This window comes from Ctenopharyngodon idella, chromosome 9, assembly GCF_019924925.1.
Source record: "Ctenopharyngodon idella isolate HZGC_01 chromosome 9, HZGC01, whole genome shotgun sequence".
Classification (NCBI taxonomy): domain Eukaryota; kingdom Metazoa; phylum Chordata; class Actinopteri; order Cypriniformes; family Xenocyprididae; genus Ctenopharyngodon; species Ctenopharyngodon idella.
In genome coordinates, this window is record NC_067228.1 from 14,216,411 (window position 1) to 14,236,222 (window position 19,812).

Here is a 19,812-nt window from a genome sequence, read left to right on the forward strand (position 1 = left end):
AAAAATTGAAAACTTTTATTTACAATAATGAGTAAGTTGTGTACACTCACAGTGGGAACATATTCAAAAAATCTCCTCAGAGATATTTTCCATGAACATTTAGATTGATATTGATTGAAAATCAAGGTGTTCACAGGATTAAACACACATATGTTGCTCCTCAACAGAAAAATGTCATCACTGTAAGGTTAACGTTTTCCCTTGCAGAGTGAAAAGATGACAAGTAGCAGTCCATTACAGTGTGAGTAAGTGTGAATGTGTGACATTTACTAAAATTGCTTTTAAAAGCAGAAAAAAAATCTTGTTCCTGCCTCTCCATTTGAAACTAAGCAGGGTGAGAAAAATCCTGCATGTGCTACTCTTCTCTGTAATGGTGCAAATCTTGCTTATTTCTGATGAAATCCAATGAAACCACATTCAAAGTTAGTGCCAGCCGTAGGAGGTCTGCTAGCATTAGTCGAGCCAAGATGAGACTCCTCCTGAGACTGGCACGACCCGCCGACCTGGACATGCTGACCATTAACACACGCACATTAACACAAGTCATTATACCATATATATCCACACATTGGTAATGATTGAGACTAATGTTAGTAATTAACATTAGCAAATGACTGTCCTCCATTAGGGATAACAATGTTCGATTCCACATTAGACCGCTAGTGTTTACTCATTGAAGCAAATGCACACATTTATACTGCACACACACCTATATGAAGGCTGTTTATCTGTTTTGCTGGATGCACCACAGTAGAAGAATGTGGCATATATGCTGGTCATTAGGAAGGAGGGTGGGCCCCAGTGGGATTTCACCGCTAATATACTTCCATTTTAGCTGGATGAGCGTGAGTGAAAAACACACACAAAACACTTGTGCTGCTATGTCAGCAAGAGCAAAGGGTGGGGGGAAATGTTGGAGAAGAGAGGAGAAACTCATTTGCTTGTTAAATTTGTGTGCACTGTTGTAATGTGGAAGCCAGAGAGGAAGAGAAACAAACAGAGACCTATTGGCTTTGTCTGGAGATCCAGAGATGTAGTCTGCAGGTCTGGCCCGAAGCCTGTGAGCAGCTCCATTTAAATCTGGCCGCTTTGCTGTGTGACTGAATCCAGACCAGTCTTGAGCTGCAGTCCAAGAGATCCATCCAAGTGTAGAGAGACAGCTCCCATTATACTGACCACTGACATGACCACGTCCCCTCTCAAGCCATCCATCTCCCCTCCGAATTTGCTGCAGCTACTTTGTTCATTTTTCGCTTTGATTCAGTATCATTATGTTCAGGTTTCAGGTTTTTTTCAGCTCTCCTCATGTTCATATTTGCGTTTGTGTGTCTGTGTATGAGAGAGCGAGAGGAGAAAGGTGCCCCTCCCTGTGTTAAAAGCCCTCTTGAGTCTGGGCAGGTGTGTGGAAAGGGTTTGAAGTTTGCAGAAAAGTGCTGGTTGGTTACCATGGTCACTTACTCGCCATTAAGCATCTCTCTGTAATTACTGTGTCCAATCGATGTGCACGATGATGCATTTTGTGGTCTCGGTAATGTCTTGAGGTTTTAGTGCATGTGTGTGCCTGAGCGTGAGAGTGAGATAAGGTGGTTTGTGTATGTATCATTCTGTGTTTTGTTCAAATTAATGTTTTTCACTCTTTTTTTTTCTTTTCATTTTGCATGTAAAGTGACTTTAAAAAAAAAAAAAAAAAAAAAGTCACTTTTTAAAAGACTGCTAGAAAACTTTGGTTTGTAGTTCTAGACTAAATATGAGCATGCATTTATTTATCTCACTTGCACACAAATAGATTCAGTATTCCTCGAAAGTAATAAAAGCAGTGAAATGCAAACTCTGAATATTACACAAACCTGCAATAATTAAATATGATAAATGACACAAATATACTTTATGTATTTAATATCAGTTTATTAAGCAATATCTTTGCTGCTGACCTTTGATGGATCTAATTCAACTAATAAGCAAAAGTGACTTTAGATAAACATCATTCACAATTGTGTTTCTTTCATTGTTTTTATTGCTGAAGAGAGCTGAACTTTCTTCTCCTGCATCCTGTTTTTCTGCAATCCACATTGGCAGCACAGCCGAAAGAATTGTTTGAGCTGCGCACTTTGGGATAAAAGACGCCCCTGCTGTTGGGGCGAAAGGCACAATAATTAACATGATAAGAAATAGCTGGCTGACTTATCCATTTGTTGACATGACATGGTTAGAATCAGATGGTAAATATCATATATTAAGTTGGGTGCCACCAGAGATAATCACCATATTTGTAATGAAACCATCATCCATCATTCATATATATATATATATATATGAATGATGTATGATGGTTATATATATTAGTCATATCATATAATAAAATTTATTGTTACTACTGTAAAATATATTTGTATATTAACATATCTTAATGACATTTATTGAATGAAAATGAATTATTTTATTTATCAAACTAAACTGAAAAAAATACAAACTTTGCTAAAGTGATTGTTTTGAACAAGTATTAACTTAGACATTTTTGAAAACATATTATTTTAGCTAAAGTGTTTGTATAATTTGTGCCTTTTGCCCCATGCTGGTGAGTGGCCCACCTTGCCACCTCATACATTTTTAAGTTCTGTCATGAAACTCTAGATGGTGAAGGCTAATAGGTCCTTTAACTCAACTTGCTCGTAATCACATCGTTATCTATAGGGCACAACTGATTCCTGCTGTATCACTGTTCAACCTTCAAATACTTGGGATGCATTTACCTTCTCCAGCTCCACCTGTATAGATCTGCTATGGGTAATTCACGTACACTATATTGTACAACAGCAGCTTGTCTTACTTGCTCACAGCAGCCTGTCGTGTATGTATTGGCAGTAGCAAGTCCTGTACTTGCTCTGCAGGAGTAGCAATAACCTACAGCAGCAGCAGCAATAAAAGCAGCAGCAGCATAGCAGATCTATTCCGCCAAGACCAAACATATCAACATTGTCATACTCATTACCATGCCAAGAACTCAGAGAGTTGTCATGACAGAAATATATTTTTTCTGCAACCATAACATATGAGAGTAGTGAAAAGCAAAAAATTTTTCTTAAAGGATCAGTTCACTTTAGAATGAAAATTACCCCATGATTTACTCACCCTCAAGCCATTCTATAGGTATATATGACTTTCTTCTTTCATACAAATACAATCAGAGTTATAATAATAATCACCCTGATGCTCCAAAGCTTTATAATGGCAGTGCACGGAAACCACCTGTTTGAAGCTCGAAAAAAGTGCATCCATTCATCACAAACATACTCCACAGAGCTCCGGGGGGTTAATAAAAGCCTTCTGAAGCGAAGCGATGTATTTGCTTACGATAAATATTCATATTTAACACGTTATAAAGTAAAATAACTAGCTTCCGCCAGGCAGCCTTTTATATTCAACTTGTGAAAAGTAATCATAAATTATGTTTCGCAAGTTGAATACGGAAGGCATAAGCGTTTTGAACTGTGAGAGGCATTACACTTTCTTCGTAAGTTGAATACAGAAGGCCGTCTGGCAAAAGCTAGTTATTTTACTTTATAACGTGTTAAATATGGATATTTTTCTTACACAAATGCATTGCTTCACTTCAGAAGGCCTTTATTAACCTTACTGTAAAAAAAAAAAAAAAAAAGTCCCGTGAAATTTACGGTAAAAAAAAAACAGCAACTGTGGTTGCCAGAACTTTACCGTAAAAAACTGTAGCAATGTAAACAAAAAAAAAAACAACAAAAAAAAAAACAAATCCATTAAATTTACAGTAAAAAAAATGTAAACTGATATAATGTTAATTTACCAACCTAATAAAGTACTAATATCTGTTTTGTACCTTTGTAATACACTGACAACCACCAAACAAAGTGGTGATGAGAGTCACATGATGAATCAAAGTTCATTACAGCTTTCCACAAGCTGAGAAGGACAATACTAACATATAGAAGGTGAACAGTGTCATTCACACAAACAGTAAACACCATCATGGTAACACATATGACATTTTAAAAATGCAATAAACATTAATTTTAACAACATTAGATGTAACATAAAACCCTAATGTACATAACTGATTACAAAAAAAATAGGAAAAACTCAAATGTGGAGTGTCACGTAGGGAATTGTGGGAATGCCAATTTTTTACTGTAAAATTACATTAAATGTACTGTTAGATCTATTACAGTTATTCACCATATATAGTATGGAGACTTTCTGTAAACCAATTAACTGTTTTTCACCGTAGAATTTTTACAGTCTTTTACCGTTAAAATCACGGTCATTTTTTATAGTGCCTCCTTTATATAACCCATCTGAAAGAAGAAAGTCATACACACCTAGGATGGCTGGTCATTGGATGGTCATTATAATAAAATAAATGTTTTACAGAGCTCTTAAAAGCATGAAATGATATTATTCTCTGCCTGATATGTTGTTCTAGCTAAAAGTCTCATTGATTGGTCTGAACACTGAAAGATGGGCTTAAGGAGTGGTAGAGGAATTTGGGTAAATTGTTTGGAAACTAATTTTTGCAAAAAAAAACTTTGGCTGTGAACTTTTACTGATACGACTATTAATAATGATTTTTAACATGCTTGCTGTTTTGTCATTGTCTTGATGATTGACATTCATCTTTCTTTTAACTTATATACTGTATATTTCCCATGACGTCAATTTGCACAGTGCAGAACTCACACTGGGAGTGACCAGCCTCAGGCAGAGATTCAGTGTACACATTTACAGTCACACTGAGTTTTCTTGAAATGAAAGTGTTTCTTCTTGGGACAGACAAAAGCCTCTTTTATGCTTCAGTGAGAAAAAAATCAATTTAACAACCCCTGGCTTACCATTGCGTTCCTACTAGAACAGATCAGGCGATCTTAAAAGCATTCTGCCCTGGTTCAACATCCAGCGTGAAGAGGTAAAAATCTCTAATCTCTTCCACCATTTTCTTTCATGGTGTTTTGCCAGTCACAATGTACATGGGCACTTCTTTTTTCCAGGATTAGGCCTGCTATTTTTCCGGTTGGGTTGTAATAGTGCTGGTATTATATTCCAGCCTGTTTCTTTTAATCAGGGAGGTAAAGGAACAATCACTTACTCCGGCAGGATAGCCGCTCGAGGATCTGGACCAAAGTGAGATGCTTATTTGTTCAGAGTCTCAAGACCACGTTGGTTTATTTTAGCAGGCTGGGAAAACGTCTAAAGTCAGCGCAGAGGAAGCGTGGCCCATGCACAGATCCATGTGGAAAACAAGCGCGTGTGTGTGACAGAAAGGGGATTTTCAAAACTACACCGAAAATACTTAAAATGGGGTTTGGAGGGGAAAAAAGAGCGATGGGAAGAAAAAAAAAAAAGGTGCAAGCGACTGTTTTGAAACACTATATTGACGATGAATGAGCAGAGACATTACAGGAGAGAAGTTGAATGGAGAAATAACATAAAGCAAAAAAAGAAAGACAGCGAGAGATGAAGAGGATGTGTTTAAATGGACTGGCGACAGACGTATTTCCACTGAAGGAGGGAAACGGCATCTCTCTCCTGTTAAATAGACATGATGAATGAGGGAGAAGGCTGCTTCTGACAGACATTATGGTATAAATGTTACAGGGATACGTGCGTGCATGTAAGGAGCGCATATGTGTTTCATAAAGATGATTTCCATAATAAATGGGACAAAAAGAACCGTATACGATAAAAGACTGATGTAAGAAATTTCCTTTTTTTCTCTCTTTTACACACAAAATGTTTTTTTTTTTTTTTTTTTTTTCTATTCCTGTATATATGTATTTCCTGTTTTGTCACAGTAAGTTGAGGCAAGACACATTGACGTGCTAGTCATTTAAAAAAAAAAAAAATAGCCATGAACCATAATTTGCTATTTACCTAATAAGGTATTAGGGGCGGGACATTCACATTCTAGAAAGTATCTGATTGGACAAAAATCTGTGTAGTGCAAGATGAGTCATAATTTTTTTTTTCTCTCTCTCTCTGTAAAGTACATTTTAAATGTATATATTTGATAAAAGTAAATTTTGTCAGTGATTAGAAGAACATTAGCATATTAGCATGACCTCAAGTTAACACACTAAAAACTAAAAACTCTCTATACATATCTCCATCTCTTTCACTCTCTCTTACACACACACACACACACACAAACCAAACACACAGTTCTCCCCTGGAGGAACGTGCAGCAAAAAAAATCAGCAGAACACATAAAGCTCCACATTAAAATCAACGAAACAGACAGAATGATGCATTTATTCATCAGCTTCTTTCCGTCTCACCCCTCTGATAATTAAAACCTCCAATTATCATTGCTGGACACCCACTGATCGATATCAGCTGCCTGTTAGCTTGCCCGTAGCATTTTTCCTCTGTTTCGTCCTACTCTCTCTCTCTCTCTCTCTCTCTCTCTCTGTATTTTTGTTTTCCGTTAGAAAGGAAATGTAGGAATTTATTGCACCCTGATCAGGTTTCTCCCCTACAAACTTTAAAACCCAATTATTTTCCTCTCGTCCCTAGTGTGTGTATTGGTTTGTGCTGTGTTTATATGTATGAGATGCATTTCATGTGTTTTTTCATATGCGCTTGGTGCTCCACAGATTCTCAGTCTCAAGTGTATATTGTGTTAAGGTACAAGATTTGAGTTCATGTAGTTTTATTTGTGTGTGTGTGTGTGTGTGTGTGTGTGTGTGTGTGTGTGTGTGTGTGTGTGTGTGTGCGTGCGTGCGCGAATGCGTGTGTGTGTGTGTGTGTGTGTGTGTGTGTGTGTGTGTGTGTGGTGTACACTTAGCCAGGCTCCGCTTCACAGGAAACTTACAGTGGCACAGAGATGATGGAGCAGTCCCACCTTTTCTGTGTCTCTCAACTCACCCATTAGGAGCCATTTGGGGGCTTATGGGATACATAAATACACAGGTCAATGGCGGCGGCTTTAACTCCAAACACCAAACTAACAATCTCTGTGCAAAAAAAAAAAAAAAATCAAACTATTATGTGTTGCAGTTTGCTGTAATATCACTAATGGGGAATGGAGTATGGGGGAGCGCATGCCACATTAAAAACCTTTAGCACCCATTGCTAATTGCCCTGCATTTAATGTAATCGTTAATGCATCGAATTTAAGCCAATTTATCCCACGCTGTTTTATACGGCCACTGAAACAGCAGTTGGGTGATTATATTGATGAGTCACAGTTGTACAGTACAGTGTTTTTCGGGGCGTATGTAATTGTGCCTGAATGCGGGCATATGTGTGTTGCCTGACAGGAAGTGGGCAGTAAATGAAAGGGACACTAGGATTTGAGAAGTGAAAAAGGGGAATAATTAGGTATCAGCAAGCCACACACAGAATCTGCGCTTGCAGAACTCCCAGAAAGCTCAGCAGATTACCGCAGAGTTTGAATGTCTGTCGATAAGCGCACCTCCACTGCCCCTTATTTGTTCATTTATTAATTATTTTGACTAATATGAGGATGCTTTCAGCTACTAATAAAATGAAGTACTTATAGCTCAATTTAGTAGTTTTTATATTTTAAAATAAAATCCTTAATGTTTTTTCTTGTCCTACACCGCCAGAAAAAAAAAAAAAATGTTGAAAAAAAACTGCACCTTTAAAAAATAAACCTCTGTACCTTCAAGGTTAGTGCCTCAGTAACGAGCTCAAGTTACCATTTTTGCATTCACCACTTAACAGTGTGGCCATTAGTCTCAGTACCCAAATCTGCTTTTATTGCTGGCCTCCATTTCTGTATCTGAGATGTCAAAGTTTTGAGACCTTTGACTAGCAAATGTTCCCAGTTTAATTCTCCAAGCACAGAGCTTAAAGCACAGAGAAAGTGTTTATATTTTTAAATGGAGGACATTTTCAAATGCTGATATTATAGAAGCCTACACTACATATGTGAGCCGTGCTGGCAAAATGAGTCACAATAAGCTAATTTTCAAAAATTAGTTACTGTTATTTTCTGTCATTCTCTATTTAAAAACCTTCAAAATGATGCATGATTTGTTGGAATCCGACACCTGTTACAGCTGTTTGAAGTCGATAGCTTGAAGTCTATTTTGAGAAAAACTGAGTTAAAGTTTTCTGAAGGTTCCAAAACAAAATCGTCTTAACCATACCTTAAAATGGCTGGTAATACCACCAAATTTTGCACAAACCAAGTCAAAACCCATATCTATAGGAAAAATATATATATTCAACTTTTTTCCATGATTCCACAATTGTTTGATTAACATTAATGAAACAGACAGCCTATATATTAAGACACACTGTACCGCACGGTTATAATATAATGTTATGTTACGCATCAGATGTTTTTCCCCAGCAGTTAACTATACGTTCATTTAAGACATAACAGATAATGTTTGCGTGAATACTCATCAAGACAGATATTTTGAAATACTGTAATTCTGTGTATATGTATATCTGGATCTGAGGCGTCTTTGTGTGAGCGCTTCAGATATGTCAGTCGGTGCGAGTAAGATCGTTTTGTTTACATCAGCATGAGTTTGGAAATCACATTTCATTGGTTCAGACTCATGCCATCAAGAATTCGCTATGAATATTCACAAAGTTGGAATGCTGCGCTTTACAACAATACCAAACTTGTGCTGAGGGAAGAGCAGAGAAATACGGCATTTTTCATAGACAAAGGAAAGGTACTGCTCTCAGAAAATGTACAAATAAAGATACTTTTAGATGTTTAATTGCTATTTGGAGCATTGGGATTGCTAGATGAGGGCTTAATGAACTACTTTTTGTGAAAACCTCAATTTCGACCAAAATTGACATTTTTCACTTGTTTTTCCTGTAGCTCGAAATTAGCCTGTACGCATTCCGACTCATTTTGCCAGCATGGGTCACATATATTTCCTTTGTTCCAAAACCTTGTGTGCTGCCTAAGAAGTTAGAATTTTTAAGGCATCATAAAGTATTTATACGTATAATTTCGGGGTTGGTACGTTTTTTTTAATGGTTTTGAAAGATGTAATTTGCTCAAGGTTGAATTTATTTGACTAACAATAAAAATAATAATAATGAAATAAAATAACTGTTTTCTATTGTAATATATTTTCAAATATAATTTATTCCTGTGATGGAAAAACTGCATTTTCAGTATCCATTACTCCAGTTTTCACTGTCACATGATCCTTCAGAAATCATTCTAATATGCTGATTTGGTGCTCAAGAAAATGTTTTATTATTATCTATAGCTTATTATCACTTTTGATCAATTTAATGCCTCCTTTCTGAATAAAAGTATTAATTTCTTTAAAAAAAAAAAAAAAAAAAATTGCAATTCCAGATGAAGAAAAATTCATATAAAAAATAAAAGTATTTAAAACTGGTTTAATATCCAATTAGCTTCATGTATGTGGCTCTATGACTGTTAGGATGCTGCAGGCTTTATGTGACATGCACTTTATTGGCATTGATTAGAAAAGTTTATATATATGAATCTAAATCTATTTTGTATGGCAATAACAAATTATGGGTGGAAATGTTATGAAAGAACGGGTCAGTTACGAATGGAAAACTTCTTTATCCTTCCCCTTTCACCACATTCATTCATCCATCTATCCAGCTGTGGCCCTATTCATCCTTCCTTTCTTTTCTTCAGTCTTATGACAGCTCTGCCTCTCTTCAGACCACTGCTGCATCTCCAGCGATCGTCTGCTGAGATCCCTGAGTCATTTACTCCCTCTCCTCTCCTCCCATGCTTTCATTAAACCTCAAATGGGATGTCATGCTTCACCTTCATCCCTCGCTTGTCCCGTGTGAAAGGCTAGACCTTTCAGAGGCGATGGAGGGATGAGAAAAAGACCTGAGCACAGCACGAGAGTGGAGGGATGACCTCTCTGTTTACATTTGCCTGGTGCCACAGCCCCGCTGAGGCATTGATGTGGTATTACGGTCCCGGAGCGAAGCAGAGATAGAGAAAGCGTTGGAGAAAGATGAACAAGAGAGAAAAGTCAAGCGGTTCTCAGAGCGAATCCGCAGGAGTTTGGGGTCTTTAGCCTTTTCGATCACATTTTGGAGCCACTGAATGACGTCTTTGAACCCAAGTGCTCAGATCCATGAATTCCCAATGTAGACGTGAATAGTGCTTAGATAGTGCATGACCTGTTCAGCTCTACAGCATAGGGCTGTACCGTATGAGTGTAATGTGTGTGTGTGTGTACAGTATATCACAATCCAAAGCCAAAATCACTAATCTACTCTTATTAAAGGCCTCTTACTGTGCTGTTCTCTATCGCAACAGGATGCCGGCCAAGGTGTTTAACGTCTCCGCAAGACAACACCCTCTTTGTGCAGCAGCTTTTCTGATTTCAGTTGAACTCTTGCTTGTCTGTACTTCCTTTTGCTGTCTGCACCTCTTACTCCCCCTAATGGAGTTAAGTGGTACTGCAGGTCACAGCTGTGGGCTTGTCTGAACAAGGGGTTTGGAATGCAACTGTGTCCATCGCGTAAGGAGCTTGCAATGTATACACAGATCAGCTGAATTTACTTGTGTCGTCCGTGCTGGATATGTAGGTTTGCAGGCCTTGGCCTAGAAACAAACCCTAATCATATCAATGACTGTGGTGCTTTATGCTAAATAGAGCTTTTGAAAATGCTTGTTTAATCTGTAGAAATAAAGCTTATCTGTTAAACCAAATAACATAATCCTGTATTTGTTGACTCATACTGCAGCGCATTACTTAACGTGCTCGTCCTCCCGCTGTTAGATGACCTGATGGTGAACTGTGCGATGAAATGAAATTAGACATACGTACGCTAGCGGACACATTCAGCACTGCTGTTTGCTGCCACATATGTTCAGAATCTCAAGAGAAAATGAGGAAAAAAGTGAAACCGGTTTCCTCGAGCTGCGGCCAACTTCTCCATTCAGATGTTTCTTGAACCGTGAAAATGGCCGCATGAGCAACATTTCGGGTATTAAGAATTCATGACAGATTTTGTGAGATGGTCCGATCGGCAAGCTTGCTCGACAGCAATCGGGGAGTGGTGATGTAAAAAACGAGAAAAGGAAAAATAAACCATTCGGTTAGTCTGTAAATGGATTTGCTTGTTTGTGGGTAAAAGCACAGGATAGTCATGATGGCCATGTCTTTCAAAAAAGGAAATGCATTGAATGTCTTTCCTGTCACGGTGCTGAGACCTCTGTTAAAAGCTTCAAGCAACACTTTATACATTATGGAGAAAATAATGGGTAGAAATAAAAGCATTCTAAAAATACAGTCTGACAGATGAATAAATAGCACTCACAAACAGAAAAACTTTTGCCATTTGAGTGTTTCTTTTTATGTTGGTTTATTAAGAGGTAGGCTACTTTGTTCAGTAAATAATTTATGAAGTGTGAATGTTAGATCAGTACAGCTGTTGACATAAAGGAACACTAAATACTCAGACAATTTATGCTGAATTTGAATGTATCTGTATACATTCAAACAAGGCTTTCAACAATTGTTTTAAATCTTTTTTTAATCTTTATTTTAAAAATGTGTGTGTGTATATATACATACATATATATATATATATATATATATATATATATATATATATATATATATATAATATACAGTACTGTGCGAAAATCTTAGGCCACCACCAGCTTTGTTGTTTAATAAATGTTTTAAAAACCATCCATATGTATGTCTCTTCATTAAGATACAAACAGAAAATACAGGAAATATGTACAAAAAATGTAAAATAAATTAATAAATTAATTAAAAAAAAAAAAAATCAGAACAAAATGGCTTCAAGCAGAAATCAGTATTTAGTGTGACCTCCTGGACTTCTTCCAGTTTCTCAAAGAAGAAACTTTGAGAAACTTCTCATCAGATTTAGAAAGTTTTCTTGGCCATCCAGTCCTTTTCCATTCCATTTAGGTTTAAGAGAGCCAGATTCCTGCTATTGATCAAGTGTAAGGAGAGGTCACTAAATACTTGCCACTTTAACCTATAGAAGCTGTTTTTTTTTTTCCGTTGGATTTTTTTTTTTTTTCGGATTTTTTGTTTGTTTGTTTTTTAATACTGCATGCAAATTTACTGTATATATGGTCATTTAACCATTACCATCTAATAGTGGCCTAAGACTTTTGCACAGTACTGTGTGTGTGTATGTATGTATGTATGTATGTATGTGTATGTATATATATATATATATATAAAAGCTAAGATATTCTGAAATTTATATTAGTCTTTTTCAATTCCAAATTAAATTTTTATGAACTTCTGTCTGAGGCAAGGGTACAACAATAAAATGTTAGGCATGAGGCATTTAAAAAGTAGATCAAATAAATAACCAAGTCATATGGTAAAAATATTGTAATGAAAATAATTGTTTTAGAAAAGTTCAAATCAATAATTTTATTCATTCAATAATCATTGTAATTACTTTTCACACTGAGAGGGAATGCTTACCCAACCATGAAATTTGACTTCACAAGATTACTTGTCAGCTACGATGTTGCATTTATAAATCTAGTAAAAATACACATAAAAATAAAGCACAGTCAAATCAGACAAACTGTCTGGTGCTTCATGCATTTGTTTTGGTGGTTTTGAAATGTCTTGAAGACCAGCGTTGTTTTTGTGGATTGTGACGTGCTTGCAGGGAGTCAGACGAAGGCAGAAGATTAGAGTACAATACAACGAAGTTTAATATCCAAGACAGGCACCAGCAAACACACGTAACATCAACAATACCGAACAATGAACTGAAACCAGGCAGGAACTTAAATATACAGGTAAATGAGGAGATTAATGGTGACACAGCTGAAGGTGATGGCAAATCATATCAGTAACCATGACAACTCATAAGTGGCGGGAAACTAGACAAAGGAAACACATGTGACTGAAAGTGACAAATTAAAAGTCCATGAAAATGAAACTAACTAAACAGAACCGTGACATGGATTAGACTTCTGAGCGGTTAATGTCTATGTTAGCCTTTAATGACAGCTAATCCAGACCGATCATTAAGACTTGTGCACTGAACTCCCCATGACGTTCTTCAATTTTCTAATTAAAAGTGTAACGGGTTTTCAATAAGGATATGTTCATGGTTACAATAAAAACACACAGCTTATGTGAGTAGCAGGGTCTCAGGTGCCAATCCGGAATAAAAGTTTGCTTATTAAACATCCTAACACATTTAGTTTTAATTGTGTTCAAATTAAATATCACTTATATAAATATTAGAATGATTTCTGAAGGATCATGTGACTCTGCAACAGAAAACAGATATTTTAAATTGTATTTGTTTGTTTTTGATCAAACAAATGCAGCCTTAGTGAGCATAAGAGACTTATTTCAGCAACTTTAATATTATATTAAGTATGTTTTTGCTTCAGGTTGATCTATTCAGATGATCTTTAAGGAAATAAAGAGAATGTCAGAAGTTTTTTTTATTATTATTATTATTATTTATTTATTTATTTAATCTGTTATCTGTTGTTGCATTTCAGTTATACAAGTCCATAGTCCAAAAGTCCATAATTACTTCACATATTAAAAGCTTCACATTAGCATATTGAGTGTCTTTACCATGTCCATTTTAAACCTATTTTTATACCCATGATTGTGCTTTTACATCTTCTTTGAAAATAAGGCATGGACTAAATTTAAGGTAATGAACTTTGAACTTTTCCTTCTGTCAGAGGAGTTTGGGACAATCCAGATTGACGGGGCATCGGTGGGGGGAACTGATTGGCATGGGGCGCATTATCCTGCTTTCCTGCTGTAATTTCATGCGTCTCAATCCCTGCCACAGACCGCAACATGGAACCAAGAATTTAGGCAAGGGTCAGAGTGTCAGGATTAATTCGGAGGGGTAGGAAAAGGAAAAAAAAAATGGAACATCCCCACCCCCTTGTCATAACCCTCCCTCTCTGCCTGCCCGCCCGCGTTCATCTACACCAGCTGTTGCCCTGTTGCTATTCCAGGCCGAGGGGAAATGGATCTAAAAGGCCCTGGCAGATGATGCAGCTATGAGATTATTACCATGCTGCTTACACTCTCACACACACACACAATGAAATGCCCTCAGATCTGCGCAGCAATCAACCTTCATGTCAGAGAATGTAGTCCTGATTAAATGTCCATGACTAGCTCCATAACCCTCACCATCATCTTCTTTTTCAATATTTCAGACATTACTTCTCGAATAGCATAAAAGATTCTGCTGTCATATTACATATATAAACAGACAATAATATGACAGCAGAATCTTTCATGCTAATTCACTTTGTAATTCAAATTCAATATATAAAAATTCCTTAAAGGGATTAATGTTAGAAATCTATAAATATATGGGAGACATTTAATAATTGCTTTGGCAATGCGGTACCACAGTTGTGCCAGTAAAGTTTGTTTGAATATTTTAGAGCAGGCATTGGCTCTGCCGTGGGTAAGATCGCAGCTGGCATTTGTCCCCCATAACCCACTGCTGTTTAAAAGCGACAGAAATGCCCATCGGTCAGAGATGTGCAGGTTCAACAGCAGGGCAGAGGGACGACTTGCCAAAGGAAAAATAAGAGGACAAGGAAGCTAAGCTGTTATACCAAACCGACATTGTCAGCATTATCGTGGCCTCTTTTTGAACCCCAAAAAGTCGGTCAATTACTTTTGAGAGATTTGGGCGACGATTTGATTGCGTTTCTGTAGATGATATAAAGAGAAAACGGAATGAATAGAGACACACTGACCCTGCTTTAACCCCACCTGCATCCCTAGAGGAGAAAATGACCAGTGACCGTGAGGGTTGTTCTTTTCTGTCAGTTGCAAAGAGTTTATTTGTTCATGTGCTTCCAAAGACTCTCTCGGTTAATATAATATGAGGATTTTGAAAGTATGATTGTGTTTAGACGCTTTTGCGTTATTGAAAGGTTGTGCACATACATGCATGAGTGACGTTACACGTTGACATGGTTTTTAATTTCGTTTCAGAGAGAAAATGTTAATTAATCTCAATAGTGACTATTATTTTGGAATAATATATTACAAAATAAATGAACAATGAATGAAAAATAAATGAACAGAACTTGCAGAAGATATTTTGAAATAATAAGGTTATAGAATTTGAGGTCTTATATGAACTACATGTTACTAATGCTTATTTTATAAAACCTAACATACTGATATACAGGATATACTGTAATGTTCGTAGTTGACATTATTCCTTGTACTGATACTGTTTTTTTTTTTTTTTAATTGTATTGTATTTGTTTTTGCATTTTTGTTCGCGCTGTGCAGTTGAGCTTAGTAGATATCATTATTGAACCAATTAATCATATTTTTGATCATTTAGCATTTTTACAGCCCTACATTCAAAAGCCCTTGTATATAATCATCAAATTCCACATGACCTGCACTGCCATACCTTGCCTTGTGTTTGTTCGCATTAATAATCACTGTTAAAACTGTTTGGATCAATGTGCCTCAAAGTAAAACATTTGCCACTGTGCCATTTTCTCTTTTTAACAACAACACATTTAGGGCAAAGATTAAACCGTCTGAGTATAAGTAGAAAACTCGCTTTATTTCCAAAAATCTGCTTCATGAGTTTAGACAGACGGGTTCACGGGGAGTTCATGTGTCTCTTGTGATTGGTGAGAAGTGGCAGTGCCCACAACGGAGATCTGGGCTGCTGTCCTACTTTGACAATGGATCTAATCACTATAAATAATAATAATAAAAATAATAATAATAACCATGTATTTTTTTTTATTTCCCCTTCATTTCTTTACTTTTTAATATTTTACAGACCCTTCATACATGCTTAAATATATTGACCTTTTAACCGTGGTTGGATGGTATGCTTAGAACATTAAACGGACTTGATTGTCTGTGGTCATAATCTATTATAATTTCAAAAATGTGATAAAATGTGATGTATTCAATAAGCATGCATCCACAAAATCAAGCTTGAACAACAGCCAACCTGCTAGACATTTCTGTCAGCTCGTAAGTGCTGTATTTTTTTAAACATTTTTTTCAAACATGCCAACATTTGTCGGCAGTTTGTTACTGCTTCGCTATTACTTCTTTACTGCAAACATGCATGATTTGTAAGTGTGTGTTTGATATATCGGTAACACTTTAGTATAGGGAACACATATTCAGTATTAACTACGACTTTTCTCTCAATAAACGCTTAATTTACTGCTTATTAATAGTTAGTAAGTTTGTTGTTAAGTTTAGGTATTTGGTAGGATTAAGAATGTAGAATAAGGTCATGCAGAATAAGGCATTAAAATGTGCTTAATAAGTACTAATAAACAGCCAATATTCTAATAATATGCATGCTAATAATCAACTAGTTAAAAGACCCTAAAATAAAGTGTTACCGATATATCTTGATATATATCTTATAGTATTTTAATATTTTATAACGTCGTAACTGGACTACAGTTTACAACCAGGCAATGTACCTCAGATCAAAATCATTAAGAACACGCACTTGGAACACAAATCTTTAAAAAACCAAAAATAATAATAAAAAAAAAAAACATAAGACTTTATAGTAATTGATCATTTAGCCTATATTAACTCAGATTTTTGTAATAAACAGTATGTTAGAAGTAACATATTGTGTCAGATATATAAATATCAATAGTCTATTCATGTTGATCAGTGGTGGGCTAAAACTAAAACAGCCAAAGAATTAATTATATATTCTTTACTGACAATAGCAAGCCTATATATTCTATTATTGTGGCAATTTAGCTATTTTCAACCAGCAAAATTTAGAACCAGAATATAATGATTTCTTAATACAAACAAACCCTGTCTTTATTGTATTTGAGTGAATGAGGGCAGTTCATGCGACACAGTTGTCTCCCGCCTCTCTGTGCCTGCGCATTAAATTGATAATACCTAGAGTTCACGGCCTCCACTTTAAAACACACAGACAGCGTTCCAGTGACCGTTTCACCCCACACAGATCCCAGAAAGAGAACGACTGAGAGAGTGATAAAGCTATTGCACTTTTTTTTTTTCTCTCAACATCAAGATTCAAGAATAAATCTTATTTATAAATATACAATATAAAGGAACATGTAAGATGTTTAATGTTTTCTTTAATAGTTCATTGTGGTCCTGTGGTGTGATAAATTAAAAAATTAAATAATATAATATAATATAATATAATATAATATAATTGCATGCAGTTTTTAATGACAATTGTAATTGAGAGACTACATTTGTCACATCACAGCACCTTAAAAAAAAAAAAAAAACTAATGAAGAAAAGGATTTATTTAAAACAAAAATTAAACACACACACACACACACACACACACACACACACAAGACAAATGGTGATCAGTCACAACACCCAAAATATATTCTTTCATTTATACGTTCATTTACAGTTTATCTTGAAACCTTGATTTTGCTATAAACACAGACTGCTATAAACACAGACACACTTGTGTTTAAACAGTTACATTTATTAATATAGCAAATTATTCATTAAACAAACAGCCAACACTCACAAAGAGTGACACGGTTAATTTGAATCCAAAAATAACTAAACACATTTTGATTCCTTTGATAAATGACTTAAACAAATAGCCCATGAAGAATTACTGGCCCTATTGTCTCCAGTAGCCCCTGTGCTTATGATATGAAAATAATTTGGTTTTGATTAGGCTGCCAGGTAGTTCAATAATGCACGTCGTGCATCACTGACTAAACTAAATACATCTCCATCAACAAGACTGTTATTTCAGTAACGATCCAGCCGATGGCACAAATTGATTCAAAGCACTATTGTGAAGCCAGCCCCCCTCTCCTCCACTACATACAAACACACAAACACACGCACATGCCAATACAATCCTACACACACTCATGATATATGTATTAGCATTCAGCTGGCTTCATAGAGCATCATGGGTAAATGTTGGATAAAACAGATCCAAAATCAAGCACTGAAACAACAGAAGGGGATTGTGTGTTTGTGTGTGTTAAAGAGTAAACTAAATAAACAATGATGCATTTGGGATGGTCACTGCTGGGTCAGGGAGTGTGTGCGTCCTCGCTTGGTTTGCTGTCGTGCCGTGAGCGGGTTTCATCAGTTGGGTTCTCGGCAGCTAATGTGGAGTGAGTGTGCCGTCTACTGTACAATCTCAGAATTTAGCACACATGTCACGCGGAATACATTCACACACATGTAGCAGACAAATAGGGTTCAATAACTGTGGCCTTGAGACCTGGTGGTTTGTCTGAATTTGATTTGTTTCTGACATTAATCTTTTCTGTGTTTACTGAAATTTGTTCAATCAAGATTGTGTGAATTTAATACTTACAAGTGCTTACCGTTATGTTAGATCAACAAATATAGCAGTATTATTTGCTTTCACATGTAGTTAGCTTGGACTTTTTTACATTTTACATTCTTATAGTAAATATATATGCTGTTTATCCTTATTTTGCAGGATTTTTTTTTTTTTTTTTTAATTCAGAAAATTAATAATTCTACCAGGATATTTTTGGAAGCTGAATTGAAGACATAAATATTATTTTTATACAGTAGAACATTTAAGGAATTTAATGAAATAACAAAAAATCTAAATATTAGAGACATATAGAGTAACAAAATATGCATTTATGTTCACATTTTAAATGTCAGAATCTTAAAATATAATAATTTTATTTTGTTATCTTTTATTTATTGGCATTATTATTTTGTCCTTTTTTTCTTTTTTGACTAATGTTTTATTACATTCAAATGCATGTTACAATTATCTAGTGGCACTGAAATCTCATTTATTTATTTACATACATTTTGATTGATAATATATTGGGAATATTTGTAAAATACTGTTTCCTAATTTAACTGTCTGAATTTGGTTTTCAGATCTTTAAGTTTTGATGTGTGGTTCTGCTGTTCTCACCCACGCGTGGTTTTGGGGTCCCTCAGGACAGAGATGCGTGACAAACAGGAAAAGACATTTGTTGTTGGTGGGCTGCACCTGTTGACCTCGCTGATCCAAGTAAAAGAGATTTTTTTACCCGTTCCGTGAGTACCGACCATCTATCCAATATATATATTTAGTTCAGAGAAAGTCAAAATGATTTATTATATAATATTAAATAAATGAATATGTTTATTTTTGTTTTCACAGTTATGTTTGTTCAAAGTTTAGACAACAAGGTTCACTCGCAATGTCACACATTTAGTCACCTTATAATAACAAGCATAACAACTCAAAGTGTGTCCTAAAAAATATGGCGTAGTATTAAACCAAATAAATAATAGATAAGTAACCATTAATATCTCTCACATACTCTCTCTCTCTCTCTCTCTCTCTCTCTCTCTTGCTTCTGTCTGTCTCTCCTTACTTTAAGTGCATGATTGAGAAATTTAAAATAAACAATGGAAATGATTCGGCAATCAGCATTTCATTCCATTTCCGAAATCAAGCTAGCATCCAAAGTGCAGCCTCTTGAGTAGCGGAGTGCACGCGCTCTTTTACTGTCATCACAGGCAATCATATGAAATCAGAGATGAGGGGAAAATATGTAAAATAGTGAGTAACGCGGCATAATAACAGTTTCATTGTCGTCTTACATGCTAACATGCTGACCGCAAGCAACTGAGACCTCAGCATGTGTAATTTGACATTCCTTCTTTCTTTACATTTAAATTTATTCTCTCACTCTGTCCACAACATGACTTTGTTCTGAGTTCTGAATGTTCATATTTACAATGTTGAAGAATATTAGCATACTGATGTTAGCATTTAATTTGAATGCACAGTGTGTATCATTATTAGGA

General features: G+C 35.8%; 1 long non-coding RNA gene across 1 annotated transcript in view; it reads left to right on the forward strand.

Annotated features, from left to right (window-relative positions):
- The window catches only part of LOC127519077 (uncharacterized), a 304,028-nt gene that overhangs the window by 158,821 nt on the left and 125,395 nt on the right, over positions 1-19,812 (forward strand). Inside the window, exon 6 of the long non-coding RNA XR_007931718.1 lies at positions 18,892-19,053. This is a non-coding gene — a long non-coding RNA (uncharacterized LOC127519077). The remainder of the gene's footprint in view (positions 1-18,891; positions 19,054-19,812) is intronic.